At 41.3% G+C, this 25,636-nt stretch overlaps 1 protein-coding gene across 1 annotated transcript in view; it reads right to left on the minus strand.

The window, feature by feature from the left end:
- The window catches only part of nlgn3a (neuroligin 3a), a 232,842-nt gene that overhangs the window by 192,886 nt on the left and 14,320 nt on the right, over nucleotides 1-25,636 (minus strand). The gene's annotated exons all lie outside the window — the stretch shown is intronic.

Genomic DNA, 25,636 nt, shown 5'->3' on the forward strand with positions numbered 1-25,636 from the left:
AGCGCGTGATGGGGAGTGTCTTTTCAGGAGTGTGGCTAGATAGGGGGGACCACCACCCTGGAAGAAATGATAAACAAAGACGAGGATTTTGAATTGTGAGCGATAAGGAGGAACAGAGTATGCTAATGGAATGTTTGTCTCTGCAGGCCAGACTGGAGGACTTCCAACCTTCAGCAGGATTGAACATCTCCTGCTGATAAATGATTCCATTTCTTTGTTTTGCCGGAATTACAACTGCTGGTACATTGAGCATTTGAGGTCCTGTGAGCTGACATCTATGGACACCTTTTCAGCACATCAACTGTCAGAACTAAATGATACAGTAAGTCTGACCGCATACACTGTGGATGGCTCCCTGTTGTTGACACAGAAAATATTCATTTTGATTCATTTGGATTGAGTCATATGTAGCTAAATGGATCAGGGTAAAAAACAATAAACGGACAAAAAGTAACTACTCTTATTTTCTTTCTAACTATAGAGAATGTCTGTTCAAGCCCTTCTGCTCCATGTTCATGTCTCAGCAGACATGGTGAGAAAACTGACTTTATTCTTACGTCCAGAATCTGTGGATAAGCTAAAGGACATTATAAAGCAAAAGTTCAATCTTGACTGTGACTTCAGCCTTTCATATGAGGACCCAGACTTTGACGGGCAGCTTTGTTCACTTGTAGATATTGAGGAGCTTCCACAGAAGGCTGTTGCAAAAGTTATTAGACCAGAGAGTGATGATAGTTCAGTATCGTCGGATGACTCAACAATACTACCTCATGCCATGACTCCAGGCAGGCTTGAAAGATGGCCCCAGGATTTCCCAATTCCTACTTTTTCCTATGAGGTAGAACTCATTCTCAGTGATGGGGATGTTTCTTATGAGAGAACAGGAAAGGTTCTCAAGTTGTCTAGGGGACAAAAGCATGCCATTCTTGAAGCTCTTGCAGCTAAAATGCATAGTTTCAAAGCATACCCCAGTGATAGGGAAGTATCAATGGTAGCCAAAGCTCTGGTCACTAAGTATCCTTGTCTAATGGAGCCAGGATCCCAGACAGGTTGGTACGGGTGGAAAAACAGCCTGAAGTTTAAGATGGGAACTATCGTGCTAAACAAAGTCGGGCTGGATTTCAGGAGGTAGCCGTGAACTCTGGAAAGAGGAGTAGAAATGGCCCAGACAAGCAGCCACCACACACTGACATTAAAAGACCTAGAAGGGCAGAAGTAAATTCTCTGCGCAATTTCCCAAGAGGGCAAGATGTTGTTAGCCTTGAGCAGCTTAGACCACAGATTGTGGATGAGGTCAGAAAAACTGAAAAGGATCATGCTCTGATTACAAAGCTGATTCACAACACCTTTGCCCTGCGACGCAAAGAGATCATCAGTGATGACCTACCAGTGGTGGACATCCTGGATCGCTGGCTCGCTCTCAAAATGGAGTCCCATGTAAGAATGTTTCACTGGCTGTAAATAACACAATGTTTAAGTTGTTTTCTGGCCTGACTAAATTAATTCAAAGTCTGCCTTGGTTGTGTAAGAATTTTGATGGGGTTTTCCCCAACAGTTTGTAAACTAATTAAAACTTTGTTCAGATCTGTGCCGAGTTCCACAGGATTACGAACCCCAACCTGAAGAACCACTTCTTTGCTGTGTTGGACCAACATGCCCCCCGCCTCCAGAGCTTATTCAGAAAGAAAGCAGCTCGCGCAGGGAAGGTGTCAGATGTTCTGTCTCAGCTCTTCAGAACTTATGATCTTCAGGTTAGTGTTTTAGTTAGAGCTTTAATTTAATTTTTTTCTGTTTTAAGTAGTAGTTAAGCCACTAATAAAGACTTCCTTTGATGCAGGAGCAAGTTGATGTCCGTGTTCAACGGGCTGCCATGCTACACACTCTACCTGCCTATTTGCATGAAGACACCTCTACCTTCATCAAAACTTGGGATATAAGTTTTGAACAAAGTTGAGAGCAATATCATTTTATTAACCCTGTTCAGGTTTCCCAAAACATGCAGACACTTTGACACTGTAAGATAAATTATTTCAGTTAATTCCGTTTAGACTATGGGGAAAACAGTGGGGAATGCCATTCAATTTTTTTATGTGTATACTTCTTTCTTATATTATTTTCCTTGCCTAATCATAACTATACAATTTACCTTGATTCAAAATCACAACATCCATTGGATTTCTTTAGTTATCAGAAAGCGGAGTGACTGCTGTATGAGAGACAAGTACTGTTGTTGGGTTTTTTGTAGTTAAAACAATTCAATAGAGCTAAGAATTCAGAAGTGTGACCTGGTTTTACAGACCTGTAAAAAACAGGTCAGATTACAGTTGGAACTAAGAGGAGTAGCTGTGCACTAACATGTATTAACTGTTTCCTGTTGACAGGGGTGGACTGGCCTATCTGGCATTCTGACACTGTCCCTGTGGGCCGCTTAGCCAAGTGGGCTTCTTGCCCAGCTTAGGCCAACACTACTCCACAGTTGGTGATCTGCAGAACATTAGCTACATGGAAACCTGAAGCTAACAGAGGTTTTCCAGGCATTTTTAGCAAGAAATGCGCAGTAGAGCGATGACGTAGGAGTTGTTTTACTGCGTTAGCATGTAGCTAATGTCCCGCTGATCTGGAAGGCCAGGGCTCCCGGTCGCAGCGGCCTGGCCCTGCTTGTAATTTAACAGTCCCAGTCCATATTAGATCGCACATTTGGCCTAGAGACGAGTCCATGGGCGGCAACACCCCCACCCCCACCACTCTCCCAATGGGGAGGGCCGACTGAGGGCCAGCGATTCGTAAAAATGCCAGGGCCGAATTTTGGTCCCAGTCCACCCCTGCCTGTAGATGATGACACACTCTGATGAACCAGATGTTGGGGTTGTGCCACTTGGACTCCTCCTGATCAGAGCCCATTCCACCGATGTGACCTTCTTCTGCCCTGAGAAGACTGCAGTTGCGGTTGAGGGTAACACAGTCATCGAGCTCCCCACACTGGCTGAGGTGTTTGTGGTATTATTTGCACTGACTTACACCCTGCATCTAAGCTACCCAAAATGTTTGGCAAACACATTTGACTTTCCTCAGAAAGTGTTAATGGGTCGGGAGGATGGGAAGTTGAAGCCTAAAGTGCTCAGTCTTAAAAATGATCTTTTGGCTGCAGAGTAATGCCCAGGGTTTGTGGAAAGCTCTAAAGTCGCTGTTACAGCAGGGACTGCTTATTGTTTTTTTGAATCAGTAAAAAAAAACTGAGAAAGTTATTTGCAAACTGTAGTTCATACATAAAAATAGAAAAGGCTAAAATCCTAAAGAAAATATAAAAAAAGAAAAAAATTAAAAAAGCAGATAGTAACTTTTTCCATAATAGCACTTGTGCTTCAGTTGGACGTAGTGATAGGTGGATATTTTAGGCATAGCTCCGAGGTTATTGCTAAAAGTAGAGGATGATCTCAGTTTATGTTTTTAGGGGGAAGAAAGGGGGGTGTAGTTGTGTTTTTGAAGGAGTACATTTGTAGTTATATTGCTCTACAGCTGACAGCATTAAAGTGCATTTTGGTTTAGCAGTAAGACGTTGCTGTTTGTTGAGCAACAGTGTTAAGATTTCTGAAAGGTTCCCAATATTTCTGTGTTTGATTCAGTGTTTACTTTTATGCTGTTTCTAATTTGATAATGGATGATTTTATCTGAGGCTTTTATTTTTTTACATAAAAATGCCAAATACATTTGTTAATTTTTTTTGCATTCTGTTAAATATGGTGTGAAATTATTTAATATTGTGCATTGTGTTTAACCTGAATATTTCTTTGACTATTCCAGTAACTTTTTGTAGTTTTTTGTTTTAGGGCTTGCCAGGGAATTTTTGTTTTGATAATAGATGGAAAGAAATTGTCTACTATTCATTTGTTACTGGTAAAAGAGGATTTTAGCCCAATCTGCAAATGCTTAAGTATTGCAAATGTTGAGACACACTGTCAGACAAACTTTGTTCTGAAATTATTCAATAAATTCTGAACTGGAATTTAATTTGTGGTATTTTTTACAAGCTTCATTGTTTTCTAATTGCATTTTGCACTAGATTAAGATTTGCTCTTGAATCTTAAAAATTTTAAGTAGAGAATACTTAACCCAAAATGTGGATAAAACACTAAAACAGTTGTCAAAATGTTTATTCAACATCTTTTTACTCAAATTTACTTTAAAAAAATTTATGTAATCAGTTTCACCAAAAATTTTGAGTTATATTAACTTATCGGGTTTTACAGTGTAGGAATTTAGCATCTCATTTCATAAAGGTGTCTCCATTCTTAACGTTAACCCTGAGTTGTCAACAGGTGAATCATTTTTGTCTTTTTACATCAACTTAAAACAGCTTATTATATAAGTAAGTATACTTTAAAAGTTTGAAACTGTAATTTAAATAATACAGAGATTACTTTGACTTTACAAATACCATACCACTTTTATTTATAAAGCTCTTTCAACATGGCATTACAGCCAACCAAAGTGCTGCACGTAATCAAAAAACACAAAGCATAAAATAGTCACATCATTTAACAATCTAAGAATAGTACAACAAAGAATGGTCAACCAAACAAGCTGGAACCATAAAAACAGACCAAGGATTTAAAAGTAGCCAGACCACTGATTTAAAACCAAAGAACCAAATTGAAAAACTTCTCAACCCCTGCCACCAGCTGAAGGCTGGGCAAGCAGAGTAATTCTAAAAATTAAACACCAGGTGTATTTTTGGCAAAAGAGCAAAACCTTAATTTGTGTTCAGAAGGAGCTTCCCACAGAGCCCATGTTTGGAGAAGAAAAAACCTGGGAGGAGGTAAAGTTCTGACAGAAAGAGTGAAGTCAGCAATTAAGGCAAAAGACTTTCTAATATGCAAATAACGGAACGCTTTAATCATATGCAGTTCATAATGCTGACAAATGATAGTAAAACCTCAGAAACACGTGGCACTGAAGTCAGAAAACTATGATTCAGTGTCAGTGATCTTGTAAACTCTCCAGGCAGCATCACAGTCCTGATTCTGTAAGGGAAAGCACTGCACGAGCAGAAAACAGCATGGCTCTGTTTAAAACACACTCAGTTCTCCAGCTGGCTGTCCAGACCAGTCACTCACCGAAAACATTCAGATCCAAATGGAAAGATAAATGAGACAAAATGTTCATGAAGGATTGATGATAAAATAAAATAACACAACTGAAGAATCTGAAAAACAATGAAGATGCTGGTCTCCACACTCCCAAAATATTTACAGATGATGTTAAAAGGGGAGGTGATGCAATTCTGTGATAAACATTGGCCTGTCCAGTTTGAAACATGCCTCAAAATAAAAACACACATTCTGAGTAAACAAGAATTTCACAGCTTAAGGAATCTTCTTTTACTATTCTGAGTAGTATTCAGGGTTGCCATTAGGTTTAATAACAAGATTTGACTTTAGAAATATGTTCTATATCACATCCTGATTTCTTGGGAAATGGATTTACATCAGATTTGCATTGGTTTATGGTAGTAAGAGGTTTTAGTTTGATTGCATTCTTCTGGGAAAAGACATAACTAAAACCCATGCATCTAAATTGGAATTTAAAAATAAGTACATGTTGTACATTTTGAATTTCCTGTTGTGCAAAAGGCAGCCTTCTAGCCCTCATGTGATGTTGGCATGGTGTGGAATGTTACAGTCAAAGTCAAGTCAAAAGTCAAAGTCGTTTTATTGTCAGTTCTACCACATGTGCAAGACATACAGAGAAATGAAATTGAGTTTCAGTACACACAATTCAGAGATCAGACATACATGGGCAAGACACATGACAAGAATTGGTGACTGCGGTCCTTCGCAACATGAGTGGCGCTACCTCAATAGATGACACAGTCTGAAGAAGGGGGGGGGGGGGGGGTAGGACAGGTTTTCACAGCATCTGTCTGCATTCCTTCCTTCGTGGGGGTTGTTGTTAGCAGCTCAAGGCTGCCTTGGCGTCAGATTTGGATAACAAGACTGTGTTCGGGTCAGGCAGAGATAATTTTCCTCTCTGCCTTCAGTCTATAACTGGTCATTCCAGTCCTTCAGTGAAGCCAAATTAGGTTATTAAACATCTCCACACCGTCCGGTGACTCTCTCCGAGATGACATCCATTTTGCGCACTAACACCGGTAACGCAGCTAAGACATTGTCCAGCTTACGATTCACCTCGAGTAACCTCCCAGTCTGTGAGGTCTCCACCCGGGCGGTGCATTCCGTGGGTGCGGGTCGCCCTCCAATCACTCCCGTCTTCCCAAATTTCCAGAAAACCAGATATCCTCCCACTCCAATCAGAAGAAATCCATTGATCATCAGGCCAAATGTCAGGTAGGTTTCATTTCCAAACAGAGACCCCGTCACTGTTTTGTGTTTGATAGAGGCCCTCTGAATTAAGATGTTGAAGGCTAATGTTGATTTCTGACCATCTGATCTTTAGCCCAAGCCTACAAACACCAGCTGATTTATGGTTAACAGAATAAAACTTTTCTAAATAAAGGTGTGGTTCCCTAAAAAAACCCCACACTTTTATATATTATTTCAGATAATAATCAGAATGCTGATGTTGGTTTAGAGTTCAGCAAACAGCAGAGAACATCTTAGCTAGTAGATGCTAACTGTTAGCATTAGCAACTCCACCACACAGCAGAAGTCCTCCAGGCTTGTGTTATTTGTGGAGATAAAACATCAATGTTGCAAAGCAAATGACATCAGTGGTAGAGTCACGATGCTGTTATCCAATGAAAGGGGAGATGTGGCTCAATGTTGATGTGGCTCAATTCAAATTCCTTAAGCAGGCGCAGCGGAGCTTCGTTTCCCCTGAGAACGACTTGCAAGGTATTCATTCCTTCTAGAGACCAATGCAAATAGTGATTAAATGAGTGAACCACATCTTTAAATGTGTGTCTCTTTAAAAAATTCTAACTCCGGGAGGGTGCTTATCGATGGTGCGTATTAGTACTTAGCAGTGGTACATTTCCAGACATCAGGAAAAATGTTTGGTAAAGGTGTGCTCATGGGTTGAAAAGCCAAAAATGTTTTTGATTTTGAAAAATTGTAAGAAAAATGATCTAAAATGAAACCTGTCATTCCAAATATCAGCTGATTCCTATCACCAGCCAACTTCTTGTTTCCTCTCTAGTGACACTGTTGCAGATAGCACTTTGAACAACTTTAATTGGTGAAGACTAATTAGATCTGACTGAACTGATAGCAAGTCCAACCAGGTCCAAGACCAACCTGGAAAGCCTCCATCCTGAAACATCTCTAGAAAGTAGTTGGAGTAAAGAGTATTCTATAAAACTATTCATTATTACTCTAACTAAAAAGAGTTCGGCAGGTCTTTGAAGCACAGTCAGCTGGAATGGTTAGTAGCTAGCTGTGGCATTTCAGTCTGACACATCCTTGGATATTCCTAGCATAAATTTCAGGTGTGCTAGAATAACAGGTAAAATGATTTCTTGTTCCATGATTAGAGCTATTTAAACATGGCAGCTATCCATGGCAGTTAGTTTAGGTTGGTCTCAACCCAACCTAAACTAACAGTTAGCTTTTCAATCCAGTCAGCTATAATCTCTAAACTGTTCAAGATGCTGTAACAGTTCAGATGGGACTTGTTAACTTTGCCACAGAACTCTTCTTCATAAACGCCGATGCAGGAATCTTCAGTATTTTACGTGGCTAAAACATCATCTGTGATGAATAAAAAGTCTAAAAAGCCCCAAAACATGAAGTGAAACATAAAGGAAAAGCATGCCTGCGGCATCTTGGTTTAGAGTTTGTGGTTCACGGTTTGGAATTTCTAACTTTTCTCGCCTAGCCTACTTTCTTGGACCTTGACACTTGCTCATAAGTTAAGTCTATCTGCTATCTGGTATGACGTTTGCAGCTACATAGAAAATGTATCTTCAAGGTCTGCAAGCATATAAACTACAAATCTATAAGCAAGGACCTGGTTTTCAATCCCAGTTTATAATGAAGTGATCATTGCTGTTTTGGGCCAAACACACACACACACACACACACACACACACACACACACACACACACACACACACACACACACACACACACACATACAGAGAGAGCAGCAAACATCTAATGAAACTAATTGTTCTCAAGATAAAATTCATCAGGTCAAAATTTTTAATCAGGACGCAACAAGGACATAGGACAGTGTGATGGAGTGTGTGTGTTTAGAGGACACACAGCGCAGAGGACTTCATCATTCTCTTCTCCAGCAGCATCTCAGAGGTCCTCTCCGCTCTGATCGCCCTACCTGCTGAAGCACTGCCAAGGGACGAACAGCATGAGGGGGAGGCTGAGTGAGCTCTCCCTCATCATCCCAGATATATTGATCGTCTCATCGCCGTGGCCTTGCAGCCCATAATAAATACAACTGGGGTGATGGAAGCAGTGGGAGGAGGAGAAGAGGGAGGGAGGAGAGATGGTAGCTGTGCTGACTCTAAATCAGGTTATTAGCCCTTAATGTAAGATGGCACTCCAACAAGTGAACGCCGTTAAAGACCCTCCTACCCAATTCTTCTGGGCCTGATTAATGGGACATGTTAAATTCTGCTAGTCCAATTCCTATTCATCATTATTCAAAATGACCCTACTGGCACCACACTTTATATGTCTGCCTTACCGAATCCATATGTGGATGAAAATACAGTTTATTCCTCCTTATTTCGGTCTAAGCCCACGGCGTTCCACTCTTACTTCTGAAGACGCTCTATTCTCCTACAGCAGAGAGATCTCTGCATCACAATAAAAGTCTGAGCACTCAGTCAAATGTATTCCTACGCCCCAACGTCCCTATAAACCGCCTGAATGGACTCTGTTAAAAAAAAAGGAACAAATAAGAGTTCTGAGTAGATGGAGAGTCTGACTCGCAACATTGTGTTATTATAGTAACTAGTCAGCAACAAAGGCCTCCACTAAGGTGCATCAGCCCTCTGGAACATCTGACTTCAAATGGAGCAAGCCATCCTGGCCTGAGAAAGGGTAATCAGTGATCACAATTCAATCAGGCGCAGTTACATTGTTACTCAGAAGAATGCACTGTTACAGAATGAAAAGGAGACAAGAAACATGATGAAAACTGCAAGACATCCTGTGGGAGACTCATTCAGCTCTCCAAGGTGAATTCGTTTCAGTATAAAACAGGAAAAGACAAAACTTCACAGTTAGCTTGTATGGTCTGAAGGATTTCTAAACCAGCTGTGAAGACCCAGCTAAAAGGTCTGAAGTACTAAAAATAGAAAATATGTGCAACTTTATAAATCTTTCGATCCCTGCTGTTATCGGCACAAGTTTGTTTTATTTATAATAAAAAAAACTCTGTTGATGTTTTAATGCACAAATATTTCTTGTAAAGTATTTTCTTCATTTTTTCTGCTTTCATATTTTATTTTTCCTTGTTCAGAAACGCATGCCTGCATTACACTGATCCGCTGCTGGTACACCTATATTTCCCCACTGGGAAACATCAAAAGATAATCTATTCTATTCTATTCTATTCTATTCTATTCTATTCTATGGCGATATATAGCTGTTCAGGCTGCAGTTCCTGTCAGTACATAGGTCAAAGTTCATCTTTATGATGTCCTGTACAAATTATAGGAAGCTAAATGACATTACATTAATTCAAGTATTATTTAGAGATGTGCAGTCTTCTACAAAAATCTCATTTTCGGCTCTCAGCTGAATGCAATTGTTTTCAATAAGTCACAGAAAAAATAAAGTCAGGAGAAAAACGTTTTCTCCCAGTTCAGACTGATGTCCACTCTAGTGATGAATCTTGGACCTCTGGGTATTTTTAAAATAGCCAAATGGAACGTTTATGTTCCCAGTCACTAAAAGGTACATGCCTATTATTCTAAAAGTTGTGGCTAAAGGTCGGGAGACCATCTGTGTTTGAAGGTTCCTTTTGTTTGTTGAGTTTTAAAAGAAGCATTTTTCGATCGTCTCTGCAGAATGTTTTCACCAAAGGTCTGTGTCCTTAGATGACCTTGAATTGACCTTGAAACAAAACGTGTGTGTTGGAGAAACTGACCAACCCAACAGGTTACCTCAGTGGTACTGCTGCTTGTGTTAGCATATATAAATGGTGAGCTGATGTTTCAGGTATCAAGTTGATTATCAGCTAAATCAAATAATAACAACAACAACAACAACAATAATAATAATAATACATTCTGTTTTAGGACCTTTGGATTTTTTACTGAAGTGAAACCAGAAGTACAACACTCCTCCTCTCTGAAAGGCTCAAACTTCAACGCTACCAGTAAGTAATGCACCCACCAAAGGGACAACTGTATGTTCTCTAACACCTTTACATGATTTAAATTCTTGGGTTTTGTGTCCAACATTTTTTTGTTAATGTGGATTATAAAATGAATTAAGGAGTTTCTGTTTGGCTAAATACAATTTATGTTAGCCCAATGGTTTTATGGCTAAATAGGTACAACGACTGGACTCTGGCACATGTCAGGTCCTTTTCTCACTGGGTTATTTTGGAGCGTCTCCTTCCAAAGAAACACCAATTCCCACCAAAAGCTTCCAGTTTGAGAACCGTTCTAATGACAGGTCTGCTCCCTGGCCTGTGTGTGTCCCACTGTTAATAACAGAAAACCTATCTTTAAATTGCATTCCTGCTAAAGTTGAAATCAAATATGAAAGCATGTATTTCAACAGAAGAAAATCAATAATGAATGTGCGCATGGGCTGCACGTCTTCACTCACAGGCACGCTCTTTATATACGGTTGAGGAACAACAGCATGCCATATTAAATCAAGGTGATTGGCGTGTTTCAGAAACAACAGGCTCAAAATGTCAAAACCTCACGGCAGCCACACAAGGTTCCTGCTGAGAGTGAGTGCCATTGCAGCAGCGAAGGAGGAGGGACTACTCGTCCTCCCGTTTGTTTTAGCTTTTCTTCAATCATTAGAACTTGGAAGATTGTGGCACAAATCAAGGGCAAAGATGCATCATGATCTGGCTGCAAATCATTTTAATGATCATGTCATATTTTTAAAGAAGCTTAACGTAGATGTTGAGGAATGACAGCACTGATGCTGCTGCTGCTGTGGTCGCCTGCTAAGCTGTGTGTCACCACCCCCATTTCTTGGCAGCTGGAGGGGGTCTGCCATGAGTATTGCTGCCGGCCAAACGGCCAAGGAAACAGAGAGAGGAGCTTGGCAGGCCGAATAAAGACAGATTCCAGGTGAGCGCACGTTGAGATGAATTCTGTGGCTGCACAGCAAATAAATAATGACCTCTTGGTTAACTGCTGACGGTGCTTAAAACAACCGCTCTCTCTTTGAGGCTAAAATGATAGGGACACATTTGATGTAGAAGTCCCACAGCTGCAAGTGGAGGCAGTGGTCCATTCTTACATCTGTATTTGGCTCCTCTGAACATGAATTGCACGAGTGTCAGACCCAGTTCTGGAAGCAATGCAATGTAAAAAACTACATGTAGAGCTAACGGGATATTAATCAAAGCTAACAAACTCAGTAAATGGAATAGCACTTTGGTGCTTATGTGAAAAAAAGAAACATAATCAAAGAAATTTCCCAAACTGTTCATCATCCTAACTCTTATTGATCCATGCAGAGGCCCACTAGAAGCTCCCGTTGAAGAAAAACCTCTGAGTAGCTAATCACTCAAGTGGGCCGCAGGGATTCTTGGAGAAACCGCAGGGGCAAGTATTGGGTTTGTCTCTAATCTCGCCGTATGTAAACACATTAAGGCTTTCCACGTTGCATGCTTATAATCAAAGCTCCCACAGACACCGTTTGCATTGTGGAGTCTATTTTCCTGATGGAGTGTTGCTGTCATTCTGCCAACATGGCTCCCAAAACTACACAAAGCAAAAGCTGATGATGCTTTCTGACAAGGTTTCAGAACTGACAATGAGATGTATGATCAATGTTTAATGAATTTGTAACCATTCGTCTATCTGTTTTCTACACATGTCTATAGTCATAGAGGTAAAAAAAAAAAATTCAAATTCCTCTCTCCAGCAACGCTTCCAAAGTCCATCGAAGAAATCCCATGGCATTCCTGGGCACAGTGACTTCTGGGTCTAACCCGGGGCCTGGAAAATCAGCAGAGGAAGGCAACCAGGAGGCATCTAACCATGAAACCATGTAAACAAGACACCAAGATCCTTAAACACCTGCTTTGAGACAAAGACTCACTTTTAACCCAGAAGAATGACTCTACAAGTTTGTTGTATTCAGCATAAAGAATTAAGGCTTTCTTGTATTTCTCTAGTTGACAAACAGGCTCAGATTTGGAGATGCTGACTTAAGTCAGGCTTTGAAAAAAGGCATATCCTGCTGGTACATCATCCGGCTCCTCTTGATCTACACCAAGCCCTTCTGGGATGGCCCAGCCTCTCACCCTATCTCTGAGGGACAGCCCAGCCTCCCTGCGGAGGAAACTCATTTTGTTCTTTAAGTCACGTCCTAAAGCTCGTGACCACGGGTGAGGGTTGGAACGTACACTGACCAGTACTTCGGGAGCTTCCTTTTCCAGCTCAGCTCTCTCTTCGCCATGACAGACCGGAACAACGCCTGCATCACTGCAGACGCAGCGCCAGTCCGTCCGTCGATCTCCTCTTACCCTCACTCGTGAACAAGACGCTGAAATACTTACTTGAGGAAGGACCTCGTCCCTGAATTAAGCTCCATCACCCCAGTATTTATTTTACTGAACAAAAGCTGAAATGCGTAAGAACTGCGTAAAATAACCTGCTTATTGGGTCATTGCACCAATATAAACTCAGGCAAGAACTTGATACAATAAACTGTGTAAATGTATTTGCTTTTAATGGCTGAGTTGTGGGGGAGTCTTGGCTCACGCTCGTTTACACTGTTGCTTACATTCATGGCAGACATTTATTTATGCACAGCTCTGTTCAGATCCTCCCACAGAGTTTCATTTGGACTGAGGCCTGGACTTTGACCGGGCCAAAACATCACCTCTTTTCTATCATTTTCTTGTAGATTAAAAGTGTGTTTGGGATTGTTGTCCAACTGTGTGGCCCACTTCTGGCCACGCTTTGACGTTGGACCGAGGTTCAGAATCTTTTGGTTTACAGAGGAGTTTAAGGCCGACTCAGTGACTGACAGGTGCTCAGGTTCAAAACAAGTCCAGATTACCCCCTCGCCAGCAACATCCTTTACGTTCTTGTCACATGGGGCCAAACACATCATCACTGCAGAAGTCCTGGAGATCGTTCAGATGCAACTTTGAAAATCAAACTTCCACATGTGTTTCTTCCAGAAAAAACTTTGTTACTGCAAATCTTCCAAACCATTGCTGATTAGTGTACTTCTAACTCTGCTGAGGTTTTTTAGAGTGCCAGATACAGCACTTGTTTTATCTTTTGTTTTATTTTTTCAATAAAGCACTTTCTGCTTATGAAGACTGGTGCCTGCCTTGAAATTTCCCAGTTGTGAGCGATCCTTCACACTGTAGAACGACGGAGTCTGAATAGTTTGGAAATGGTCTTATAATAATCTTCCGAGGTTGACAGGCAGCAAAAACTGCTCCTCTAAAGGCCCTTTTCACACATGCTCCTTATCAACGTCAAAAAGACATCTCAGTGTAGCTGCTGCTGTTTCCCTTTGGTAGTTCACAATACAGAAGCAGCTCAGTGCCACGTTTTAGCAGGTAATGAGGAATCAAGTGAGTGACAACAACGTTAATAGCTGGAGCAGCGAGCTGACCGCTGCGAGCCCCGTCTTCACACGTGCTCCCTTAAGGAATAAAGGACTGAGGTAGAATATGAGTAAAAGGAGTTTTATACAGGAGTTAATTAAAATTATTTTCAATGTGCAAGAAAGATCTTAGAAATGAGCTTCAACTTGGTGTACAGCCATCTGAAAATGTGACAGATGCTCTTCCTTAGATGTGGGGAAACATTTTTAAGGGCTCTGCCAAACTCCAGGGAAGTATCAACCAAAAAGGTGAGGAGATAATCTGATCGGCTATAAAATACCAACATTTGACAGTTTTAAAATGTTGTTTGTTCTGCTGAAGAAGGAGATACCATGATTTGAACTCATACATTTTGGTAAAACAATTTAGATGTCCTGTTGTTTGTAAAAACATATTAAAATCAACTAAATTCAGCAGTAGAATATCTAAATACATTTCTGCAGACATTAAGTCTTTTTTTAATCAAACGTTTCAGCTGCATGGCGTCGTCACCAACCGAGGGAAGTCGTTTCACATCTGGTCCCTTTCGTTCATCAGATATTTGTGAGCTACTTGTGATGTAAATCCGACTGTGAGCTGCGCGCTCATGATTTAACAACTTGTGATTTGAAACAACTGTGTTTTTTTCTCTTTTGTTGGTAAACCTGAGAACTGAAGGCTCTTTCAGAGGCAGCATGCACAACTGTGTCTGAGAACTGGGCTGAGAACGGGACCTCAAACCAGCATGGCACGATGCTGCTGGGAAACCCAAGGTGGGCAGTAGCCCAACCAGGAAGTGGGCTGTTTTCGTCAGATTGTCAGGGAAAAGTTCTGATGTTTGGTTAAAGACGAGGAGATGAGGAGCAATGTGTGTTCAGTGTTCCTGGATTTTGGAGAATTTGGGTTTGCACAGGAGCAAATGAGTCAAAATATAACTATCTTTAAGTACAAATAACATTTGAATGATTGACCATCAACACCGTCAAGGGAAGACATTCTATCTCATGAAACTGTAAATGTAGGGGTCATCCTAATTAGGCATTTCCATCCAAAACCAACTTTACTGTTTCATTTTCCTGCTGTTGCTCAAATCCTCCCACATCTGGAGTGGGGGAAACGTATTTGATTGGACTTAGCAAGACGGATACACTCGAGCGTACCGTGGAGAATTCAGGAGATATTTCAAGCTGCTTTTCTCATCTGCTCAACTGTGAGGACAGCACGTATAACATCACAGCACAAACATCAATTTCTGGCTTACAGTGAAAAGGAGTAAGGATTTTCAGCCTTCTGGGATCTTTTTCCTAATAAAATTCAGGCAAGTGTGAGGAGCCAGCACAGCACTGCCATAGCATTACACATACAGCAGTCAGGACTGGTCGATTTTAGAGGGAAATGTGAATTTCTGTGAACAAATCTGCACTTATCTTAACTTGGAATAAACGGGCCATTTCTAGTTCAGATTAAGCATTGCATTTAATCCAGTATGAGGTGAACTGAAGATGGACAGAGGTGGACCGGATGGTTTAAAATACTTAACAACTAAACTTTATAGGGTTGAATAAAGGATTTGTTGCTATTTACAACAAGAAGATGCTTTTTTATGAGCATGCTTCCAAGTTTACCAGCACTATAAAAAAGAACCCATGCCTTTTGGCGGAAACTGGGTCTTCTCGCCGGGTTTAGTTAGCTACACAGTTGTTTAGCTTAAAAACCACAAACACACGAAACAAACAGCAAAAGATCTGTTTTGTGAAAAGGTAAGCAGAATGATTGGGTGATTATAAATAAACTTCACTAAGAACAAGTCAAAGGGAGACTATTTGGGCATGTTGCAGTGTGATAAATACAGTCTGGTTGACATTTCTCAGTAGAAATTAAGCAAAGCAAACATCTTTTCAGCCGTCCACCGTTAGCAACTGAGGAAACAAACAAACAAGGTCTCTGAGAACTGTTTTAACACCAAGCCCTTAACTCATTAGCTGCCAATGACGACTAAAGTCGTCATTTGCATGTTTTTACTGTGTGGGCGTCGGACGAGCCCCCACACCGAGAGAACAAACATCTCAGCTCTAAAGCTGATCTTCATCTGCGTACGTCACACGTCACGTAATCAGGAAGCAGAACATCCATGTGTTAGGAGATCATTTTGGGCCGCTGCTGTAAAAAAAAAGTGAGGCGTGAACCGGCAAAGCTTCTGCCGATCACAATTCAACAACGGATTATGAAAGAACGGATAACGCTCGAAACACGCAGATTCTTCCTGATGTAAGAGATGAGTCTCCGCTTTGTTTTGCTTGTTTTGGCATCAACATCATCCTAGCGCGCAACATTCTGTGACTCTTAAAAAAACTGTAAAAATGGTGAGAAACGCTGGCAGCGAATGAGTCAAACAGCTCACGAGAATGAAAGATGATTGTCTCTTTGAAAAACAGAAGCTGAGCAACGCACATCTACATACATATCCGCCAAAATGTTTTCTGCTAATGTTCCCATTTCAGATCTACTTGTCTAAGAAACTCTACAAATATTAGATTTTTAGAGCACTTAGAGGCTCCACTGTGAAATCTGAAATATGTGCATATTGAGGCACAACAAATACTGCAAGCTATGAAGATGAGTCTTCATCCCAGCCTAATAAGCAGAATAAGATATTAATTTAAGGTAAGTAGGCTGCAGTTCTTTGTAAAAACTGAAAGATCAGCTTCATCATTTAGAGTGAAAAGGCTCGCAGAAAAGCACACATGTAGCAAAGGCATGACCCAGATGCTGCCTGTAAAATTAATGAGCTAATAATGCATTAGGTGCCTTAGCGTTAGCAGCAGTAATGTGCAATCTGAGTGATTTTCCACATTCAGGTAAATTATGGGTTTGAGACTCCAGACTCACTAGAAGAGCATAAATTAATCAAACGGCTGAGATCTAAAAGTACCACAGTGCTTCTTTTATGCAACACAACTCAGCCACATCGCATGCAGCAATACGGCCACCGTTCTCCCCCAGAGACACGCTCTTAAATGTTACTCGCACTGTTTAAACAGTCCCAGATCGTTCACCTGAGAGTCCTTAACTGTGACTGATGATCAGTTAGCCAAAGATTGATTTGGAGAATAATAAAAAAATATATATATATCACGTGCTAACGAACAGTGTACAATAAATCGTTCTGAGGTTTTTCCTTTCAAAGACCCTGACTGCTTGGCTTCCATGCAGCATGTTCACAAATGCCAAAAGCGCAGCGGTAAAATTATGTTATTGACATGCAAATGCCTGGTAGTTGCAGAGAAGTGAGAGGTGCCAGAGTGTGTGTCGCTGTGTGACGAGCAGAATTCCTTAATCCGGCTCAGAAATTCAGTTTGTCTGAGTTCAGACAGCAAAAAGCCACAGCAGCTATTATTCCATTTTTGTACATAGATGTGTTAGAATACAGAAAATAAGCGACTCACAGACGTGGCCTGGAACGCGAGACACGCTTACGGTTACTGTAGCTTTAATGACGGCAGATTAAATGAGGTCTGTCCACTGCACAAGATGCCAGGACTTTTTATTGGATCATAATTAAGTTCTGGAAGAACAGACTTTGATGTGCTTTTAACTAAAGGTCAACAGTAACTAGCAGTGCGAGCCACACTTGATTACTATGTACATCACAACATCAAAAAAGATGCTGCTGCACTAATGAGGGGCTGACCTTCATCTGCAGCATAAACAAACCCAAACGCACGCACGCTGAGCTGCGTGGCCTCTGCCAGTCAGTCATAAAGGCTGCTTCAGAAAAAAACCTTCTTTATTATTCAGAAGGACTTTCTTTTTCACACATTATCTTTGACATTCTTAAAGAGCGGTTTGATGGGGAAAGCGAAGGTCAGATAATGATGTTTTACAGCCTGAACTCGGAGGGAAATGAAAATTAAAAATCTACAAAAAATCTTTTAAAAAAGAGCAAAGTAAATATGATTTCAGTATTTACATCTTAACTCATCCCGTTACGGGTTCATTCTGAGCCAGGTGGATTTACAGCAGATGTGGAGGGATTACTGAGGCGATATCAATCACCACAGCTGAACCTCGGCCTTATCAGGCAACATCACGATCCCCGACTGCTCTGTCTATTGATCCTTCACCGGCTTGAAGCTGCACCTACAGGTCTTCTTTTCAGAAAACCAATAAACTTTTAAGAATCTGGATCAGAATGTCAAGGATTGGGTCATGGTATCATCAGACTTCAAGTCCTAAAGCCTCAGAGATCAGAAACATGATGATCAGTTAAACATGACTGTAGGTTCCTTAAAAAAATGTCCTTATTCTTTCATTTCTAGAATAAAAAACACAAGTCTTGTTCTGTTGGTTGCTTTTTCATGTTGGCATGGTTAGTCAGTCCCGAGAAGCCAGATGAGAATGAGCTCTGGGTGAAAAATCTGAAATGACAGTGCCCTTTCTTAAAGGGGAAGTAAACAACTGTCGTCTCTTCACTAAAACACATCTGGAAAATAAAAAACCCAAATCTGAGGAGATAAGCTAGTGGAACAGGATGTTACCTTTCCAATCCACAGATGGGTGAAGCTGGTGGGGTGGGGGTGGGGGGTGGGGTGTGTGTGTGTGTGTGTGGGGGGGGGGGGGGTGCAGAGACATACTTCAATATCACACATGGACCAGGGACGCCTGTCCCCTGACAAAAGTCCTTTCAGCCGGGCAGATATGTTTACTCTCCATTCACTATTTCTAATCCCGTCTGAAAGCCTATCTTGAATGTCAGCCTTCTTCCTAAATTGGCTTCTGTTCTTAGTGATTGATTAAAGTACTGTAACCCGGCTTTATCGGACCACCCTGAGCTCTGTATTTCTGCCAAATCTATTAGGTAATGCATCCTTTGTTATTGTGCCGCTTGGTCTACCCTCACCACACACACACACACACACACACACACACACACACACACACACACACACACACACACACACACACACACACACACACACACACACATGCGCGTGCGTCTTTGGGAAATGCACTTATCCATTTGGTACTCAGTTGTACCTCGCTCTGAGCAGCACGGCCGTCTTGGGATCAAACACAAGAACCGCCTAAAGCTCACAATTGTTTTAGACAAATGTTGCATCTCGATGCTCTTAAGATGTATTCAGTGAAGTTTGCATGAAATCACCATAAAATTCTCAAACTGTGAGAATGAGAGCAAAATACAGCTGATAGGATGCATTAGTGCCTGCTCCTAAAGAGGCAAAAGAAGGGAGGTTTTGCCTGTGCCCTTTGAAATTAACAACTGGACAAACATCTTTAGTCAGCCCAACTCAAGATGGCCGTCACAGATCTTAGAAAACTAAAACTAAATAGTTATAACTCAGTGAGTTTTACAAAAATCACTTTGTTGTGATATCATCCTCAACAGATATGCCCCCTTGTCCATCAGCACCACTCAGTGTAACTTGGGTCAGTTGGATCAGTTCTAGCTCCCTTCCATCGACCATTATGGCAGGGTGTTGAAAGGATCGGATCTCTAATTTTTCTGCTTCAATTGTAAAATCGGTCCAGTCACCCTACCTGGACTGCGCCAGTCACAGGACATTTTGGCCCCCTTCTGTTGTAGGTCCAGAAATTTCTGGAGTGGTATGGTTAGGGCTGAGCAACAACACAGTCCACTTGTTGTTTTGCTTGTTGCGAGTAGTGACGTCAACCAAACATCAACGTTGACATTAATAGTTGAAGTTAACTACAGCTGCTCAATAATAGATAAGACATGATGACATGAGCTTTTCACACTTGTCTCTGTGTCCTGTCATCATGTAATCATGACACGTCTCAAAATATTTTGTGTTTTTTGCACTTGGACCACTATCATCTAAACCAGGTGTGACTACTGTAACTCTCTTTTCACGTGTCTGAGCAGAACCTCCCTGAACCGTCTACAGGTGGTTCAGAACGCCTGTGCTCGGCTTCTGACCAAGTCCTCCAAACACACCCACATCACCCCGCTTCTCCTCCAGCTTCACTGGTTGCCAGTCAACTTCAGGGTTCATTTCAAGATCCTGGTTCTGGTCTATAGGGCCTTACATGGACACGCACCATCTTACATTGGTGATCTTCTTAGTCCCTACACCCCCAGCAGGTCCTTGAGGTCCAGTGATCAAAGCCTACTGGTTGTGCAGCATCAGGCTAGAGACCAAAGGTGACAGATCATTTGCTGCTGTGTCCCCCAGACTCTGGAACTCTCTCCCCCTGAGCCTGAGATCAGTGGACTCAGTGGTCTCCTTTAAAAAGCAGCTGAAAACTCACTTGTTCAGGCTGGCTTTTGTATGACCTTCTTCACCCTCTCTTTCTCCTGCTCTTTCTACTTATATTTTATTCATCTTCTCTCTCCCTTCACTTAATCACAATTTTTTTTATTTTAAAGATATTTTTAATCATTTAAAAAATCATTTTTATATTTTAAAGTACACTTATAGGTTTGTTAGCAAAGCTCCTCATGAACCACTGGAGAGACATTGACACCTGGTTCACTTTTGGAGTCAACTTAAATCAAGATGGCTTTAACAACAGCTGATCAGTTTTGGCAAACACATAGAAATGATGCAGCCAACTATGCAGGAACCATTTGTTGTGATAGCAGTGAGATGTTTTCACTTTTAGTCAGTTTTGTCTGTTTGTTGGCAAAATATCCCACAAACTACTGAATAGATGTTAATGAAACTCTAATAAAATACTTATTGGAATCACTTCAAGATGGCTGCCACAGCTGAATGATCTTGTCAAACAAAAATGGCTACATCTCCATTCATTTTACAGATACAGAGATATAATTTCACACTAGCTGAGAGTCATTCCCAACACATCTTCAGCATGCTAACAGATTACATGAAATCTCGGTGTGAGATTGCACTTGATTTTAAATCTTTAGCTATGACCATCCTTCTGCAGCATAAGATGATCATTATTTCAAACTCTTGCATGGAGAATTTTGAGTGATATGCATTCCTTCCGGAAAAGCAGGGTCTTCAATCTTCTTCAAGCTTTTGACTGAGCAATAGTGATAATAGAGACACATCTACATCCCTTGACATTGAACTACAAATATGGCAATGCCGTAATATCCCTCTGCCCTGCCGCTGCACACAGAGGCGAGGACATGAGAGGTTGCCCTGATATTACTGCTGACGCCTGAGCCCCAGACGTTGCACTTAGAGTGTCTCCTGCAGGACATTACTCAAACACATAGCATCCTCCAGACAGGAGTGGACTACTTTGCTACCAAACGCTTCAAACAGTGAAGTAAGCTGAGGGTATTCAAGGTTGCACACAGTGAAAAAGGCCACTTTCTGAAATTCTGAATATTTAAAGCATGATATGTGTGCACTTAACACAACTCAGAATTTACACCAGAAGACACAACAGATGCTCTGCGTTCAGAATCCTGCGTTTGAATTAAAATCCCATTTGTGTACTTTAAGCGGAGTAGGGGACCACGTTCATGACTGCACGCTCAGAAGTAGGCCATGTCCAAACACTGCGGGCACATTTGGCCTCAAGCTGTCTGCACTTGCCTGTAAAAAAAGCTCACAACAAACTGCAAGTTAATACAGATTCTCTTCTATTCTGTCTGCTTTGCATCGATGAAGCAAACGGCAAAGATGTTTTAAACTGCATCTCTAATCAAATTCTCCTCTCAGCCTCCCTCTTAATGTCATTTGTCAGAACAACCACAAAGATGCCTCCTGTATTAGGTTATATGAGTAACCTGAGGGGAAAAAAGGGGTTCCCTTCAAAAATCTTGAGGTAGGACTCAAATGAAAAGCCATTTAAGATCAGATCCTGAGACGTGAGGGCATGCATTTTATTCATTGCACTGCTGACATCCAAACCGTGCCCTAATCTGTGGCATTTGAAAATGATTCAGCATCAGAACGGCATAAGATACAGGCGCAGCTAGCAGGGGAACACACAGGGAAGAGTTTTATGTTCCCTCTACAAGGGGAGGATGCAGATGCGACAGAACAACGAGGCCATTGTTGTTTTCAAGCTGAAAAAGCCTTCAAGCTTCCACAAGTAGCTACAATAAAACTGCCTCCTAGCCTGCTGCAGAATGTCATGTGACTACAAAGACCTCCTCCAATTTTTATAGATGCTGAAAGCAGAATGCTTTCAACTAATGTTGCACATCACCCAGTACCAATATTTACCCCTACAGTAAAGAAAAACACTTAATTAGAGAGTGATGGGAGTAGGTTTGCTTCTGTGTGTGTGTGTGTGTGTGTGTGTGTGTGTGTGTGTGTGTGTGTGTGTGTGTGTGTGTGTGTGTGTGTGTGTGTGTGTGTGTGTGTGTGTGTGTGTGTGTGTGTGTGTGTTGGGGGAGAGGGTGGGAGGTGTTATTAGATGTCACAGGACAAGAGAAAGGACACATAAATCTAATTTGAATCTTCCCCCAGCTGGCAGAAAATCCAGCTTTCATTCAGAGCTCCTGTCCATGACATTGCAAAACAGCTTTTTTTGTGTTTCCTAGCACAAAAAGACATTTGTTGTTCCAACTAACGCTCTTTTCCATCTCAATTCTAGGCCTCTTTCACCACTTAATCCGTAAGTCCATAAGTCACTTTTTCTCTGCTCTCCCAGATTGACCTAAAGATCTGCATGATGGCGAAGATTGCCCTCTATCTCCAGGGGTCAGCATCAGCGACTTGGTATGCAGCCACACTCAGGAGGGGAAATCCATATGTGATGGATACAATGAACAGATTTTCCACAGAAGAGCAGGCCCTGCCTGCACACAGGATTAAGTGTTGTGGATCTAATGATGAGAGAGGCCCTGTTTGCTATTTGTTTTCTAGCATGCATTTCACCCTTAATGGAAACAGAGGCTGTGCTTCGTCTCCAGAGGGCACCGACGATTATCAAAAGCTCGGCTTTGTCAAACAATCTTTACAAACTTCTGATGCCATGCGTTCTAAGGAAAAGCAGCAAAAATCAATGAGGGGGAAAAAAATCATCTTTCCAATTTACAAAGTGATTATAGCACATACGGTTTTCTACTGTTCAGAGGCGGCTTATGTTTAGGGAAAGTGAATTTTCTGGCCCAGAATTCCTGGGTGGGATTGCTGCTTTTCTTATCAATATCTGGCTGCCAGAAGATTTGGGAACCCCGAGTGCCCAGGGCTGTAAATCTGGGCCAGGGGTTGTGTGGGATGTTTAGATAAATGTGTTGGGCTTTGTTTTACTGCAGCGCTGCGTGTCTTAACTTTCTGTGTCTACCAGGGACTTAGAACATTTGCTACTGTCTTCAGGCCTCTCTCTGCAACAGCAGCTCCGAGTCTGGTTAGAGCCAGCACTGGTGCCCTAAGATTACATAAATGTCCTCTGTGAGCCTTTCACTGCTGCGTCCTCTTCTGTTTCTGGTCACTTTGCTTTTCCTTGTTTATCTTTGGCTGCATTTGTTTTTTCTGGGGAAAAAAAGTAAAAGTTTAAGATGGAAAATAAAAACACTGAATTCTCATTCAAAGAAATGTGTCAGGTCCTTTCACGCTGTGCTGAGCAATTATATTCAAAGCAGAGCATATTTTTGCTCTGTGCTTTCTTCTCTGGTGCTTTGCTAATGGATTTAGCTAAAAAAAAACTTTACGTGATGCAGCTGTTTGTCATTCGAGCTCAGAAAGCATCCAAACCGGAGAAACGCGTGAGGATGATTATGCCTAAGGAAGTATGTCACAGTTGTAGCATTCTTAGTGATTTCCTCTTCATTCTTGTTTAAAAAAAATGTGGTGGAACATAAAAGCAGAGCTATGGATTAGCAGGTCAGTTTTAGAGCACTTTCCCTTTTTTGTTGTTTTTCATTGTCTCTGATCTACTGCATAAATCACATGGGTATCATTAGAATCAACCCTGAGGAGTATTTGGGTGCAACGTGCTAAGCGCGCATGTGTGTGTGTGTGTGTGTGTGTGTTGGGGTGGGAGTGGCTTGTGACTTTCACACAGCTATTGAGTCCAACACCGATTCAAGTGGAGCCGCTTGGGCAGCGCTGCTGAGATGTGTGATGCCTCGTGGACTGTGAAACACACACAAACTTAACTTTCTTCTAAATAATTCATTCCAGATTTTAGCAGAGTCGTCTGTGAGAAGCGCCTGAAAGAACGTTAATTTAATAACTCTGTGAATTGTTATTCTTCAACAGCAGCAGCAAATAACTCCATTCAGCATCCTATTACTGAACATATTACCGGGTGCCAGGAAACCAAAAGGCTTGAACAATAAATGCTGATTGTCACTGTTTGCTTTGGAGTTCGGAGCTTCTGAAGAATTTTAGATGCAGGGACTTTTTTTTTTATTTTTTATGAAACAGGTTGGGATTCAAAGAGGATGTGATTAAAGAGAATACGAGAGGAGAATGCCAGTAAATTCTGGGCTGTCAGAAAATGTTGAATCATTTAATAATTTTCAATATGGCACCGAGAACTGCTTCAATAGAACATCTTCGCATTGAAAAGGAGGCTAAAAAAAAAACTAAAAATCTCTGTAACACATTTAACTAAGTTTGTATTCTGCTTGTTGTTTTTCTGTGATGGTTTTTGAAAAATTGATAGCGCAGCCGTACTTGTCCGCTGCATGAATAAAATAAACCTGGCGGATTTTTGTTTGACTTGCTTTCTCTAGCCCAAAGCTCACTTGTCAAACGGCTTATCTGTGCTCACCGTTCCTTGCCCCGGCCATTTTTCTCTTGTTTCTTTTCAATCTCACCTCTTCCTTTCTGTCTCTCCTCTTATCCTTGATGATCCCCTCTCCATTGCTGCCACTCTCAGTGAACCATTTCTGTCCAACAGTATCATTCCACTCCTCGGCTTTAGGACTCAACTGCTCACCACTATTATGTCATTCAACACCTGCACTTAAACAGTGTTGAAACACACAGAGGGGCCCGGGGCAACAGGACCGCTCGAAAAACCCCGACTCGTATTCCAAATCTGCTCTCCGTTTGCAGTGCACCAAGAGATGTCTCACTAGTGTCGTTTTAAAGGTTTTAACTTTGAAGTGTGTTTTATTAAAAAGTTTTTAAAGATAAACATCTTACCCACTGCAGATTGCTTCATGAACAGCTTCAGTGTGAAGAAATACTGTTTTCAGGAACCATGAGCTGACTAGCTAGTTGGGGGAAAATATACATATTTCCACATTATTTATTGGTGTGACCTGTGATCTCGATAATTCTGCACAATAATGATGTTACTGAAGACAGTGGTGTGAAGATTATAACAATGGCATAAACTGTTGAACGTTGTTGAGTGAATGGAGCCTAACCCTAACCCAGCAAAGAACTTAAGTTAGACTTTTAGCAGGCCAAAACAGTTCTAGTCCTAAACCAGCTCCAAGAGTACAGCGGTTTATGTGAACCGTATTTTACAATCATTTACGTCACTGCCAGGTTTTTACTCGATTGTTTCAGCATAAATAAAAAACAAACTCCTGTGATGTTTTTGTCCCGGATGCATCATCAGAAGTCCCACAGTTTGCAACAGAGAGTAATATGTACATTACAAATTGCCAATAAATACTCTGTAAATATCCATTTTCATGAGAAACTGACAGCAGAGTAAAGATTAAAATAATGTTTAAAAGAGTTAAATTCGCCACGCTAACCTTGCTGCGACGCAGAATTTTAAAGCTACAAGGGCAAATCTGCAACACCAAGCTCTCTAACACAGTATAGCCAAACAAAAGAAATAAAAAAAAAATAAAAAAGCAATAAAGTGGTTCCCTCATATTTGCCTAAAAACCTCAGCCAAAAACACGGCTCGGTCCAAAACCAAAGATTGGGCCATTCAGTTGTCTGTCTCACCAAACAACAGCACTTCCCTGGGACCAGACGCTCGTATCTAGCTACAGAACACCACTGGTGTGAGAGGTTCTCCG

The sequence above is a fragment of the Nothobranchius furzeri genome, chromosome 1 (genome assembly GCF_043380555.1).
Source record: "Nothobranchius furzeri strain GRZ-AD chromosome 1, NfurGRZ-RIMD1, whole genome shotgun sequence".
Taxonomy (NCBI): Eukaryota; Metazoa; Chordata; class Actinopteri; order Cyprinodontiformes; family Nothobranchiidae; genus Nothobranchius; species Nothobranchius furzeri.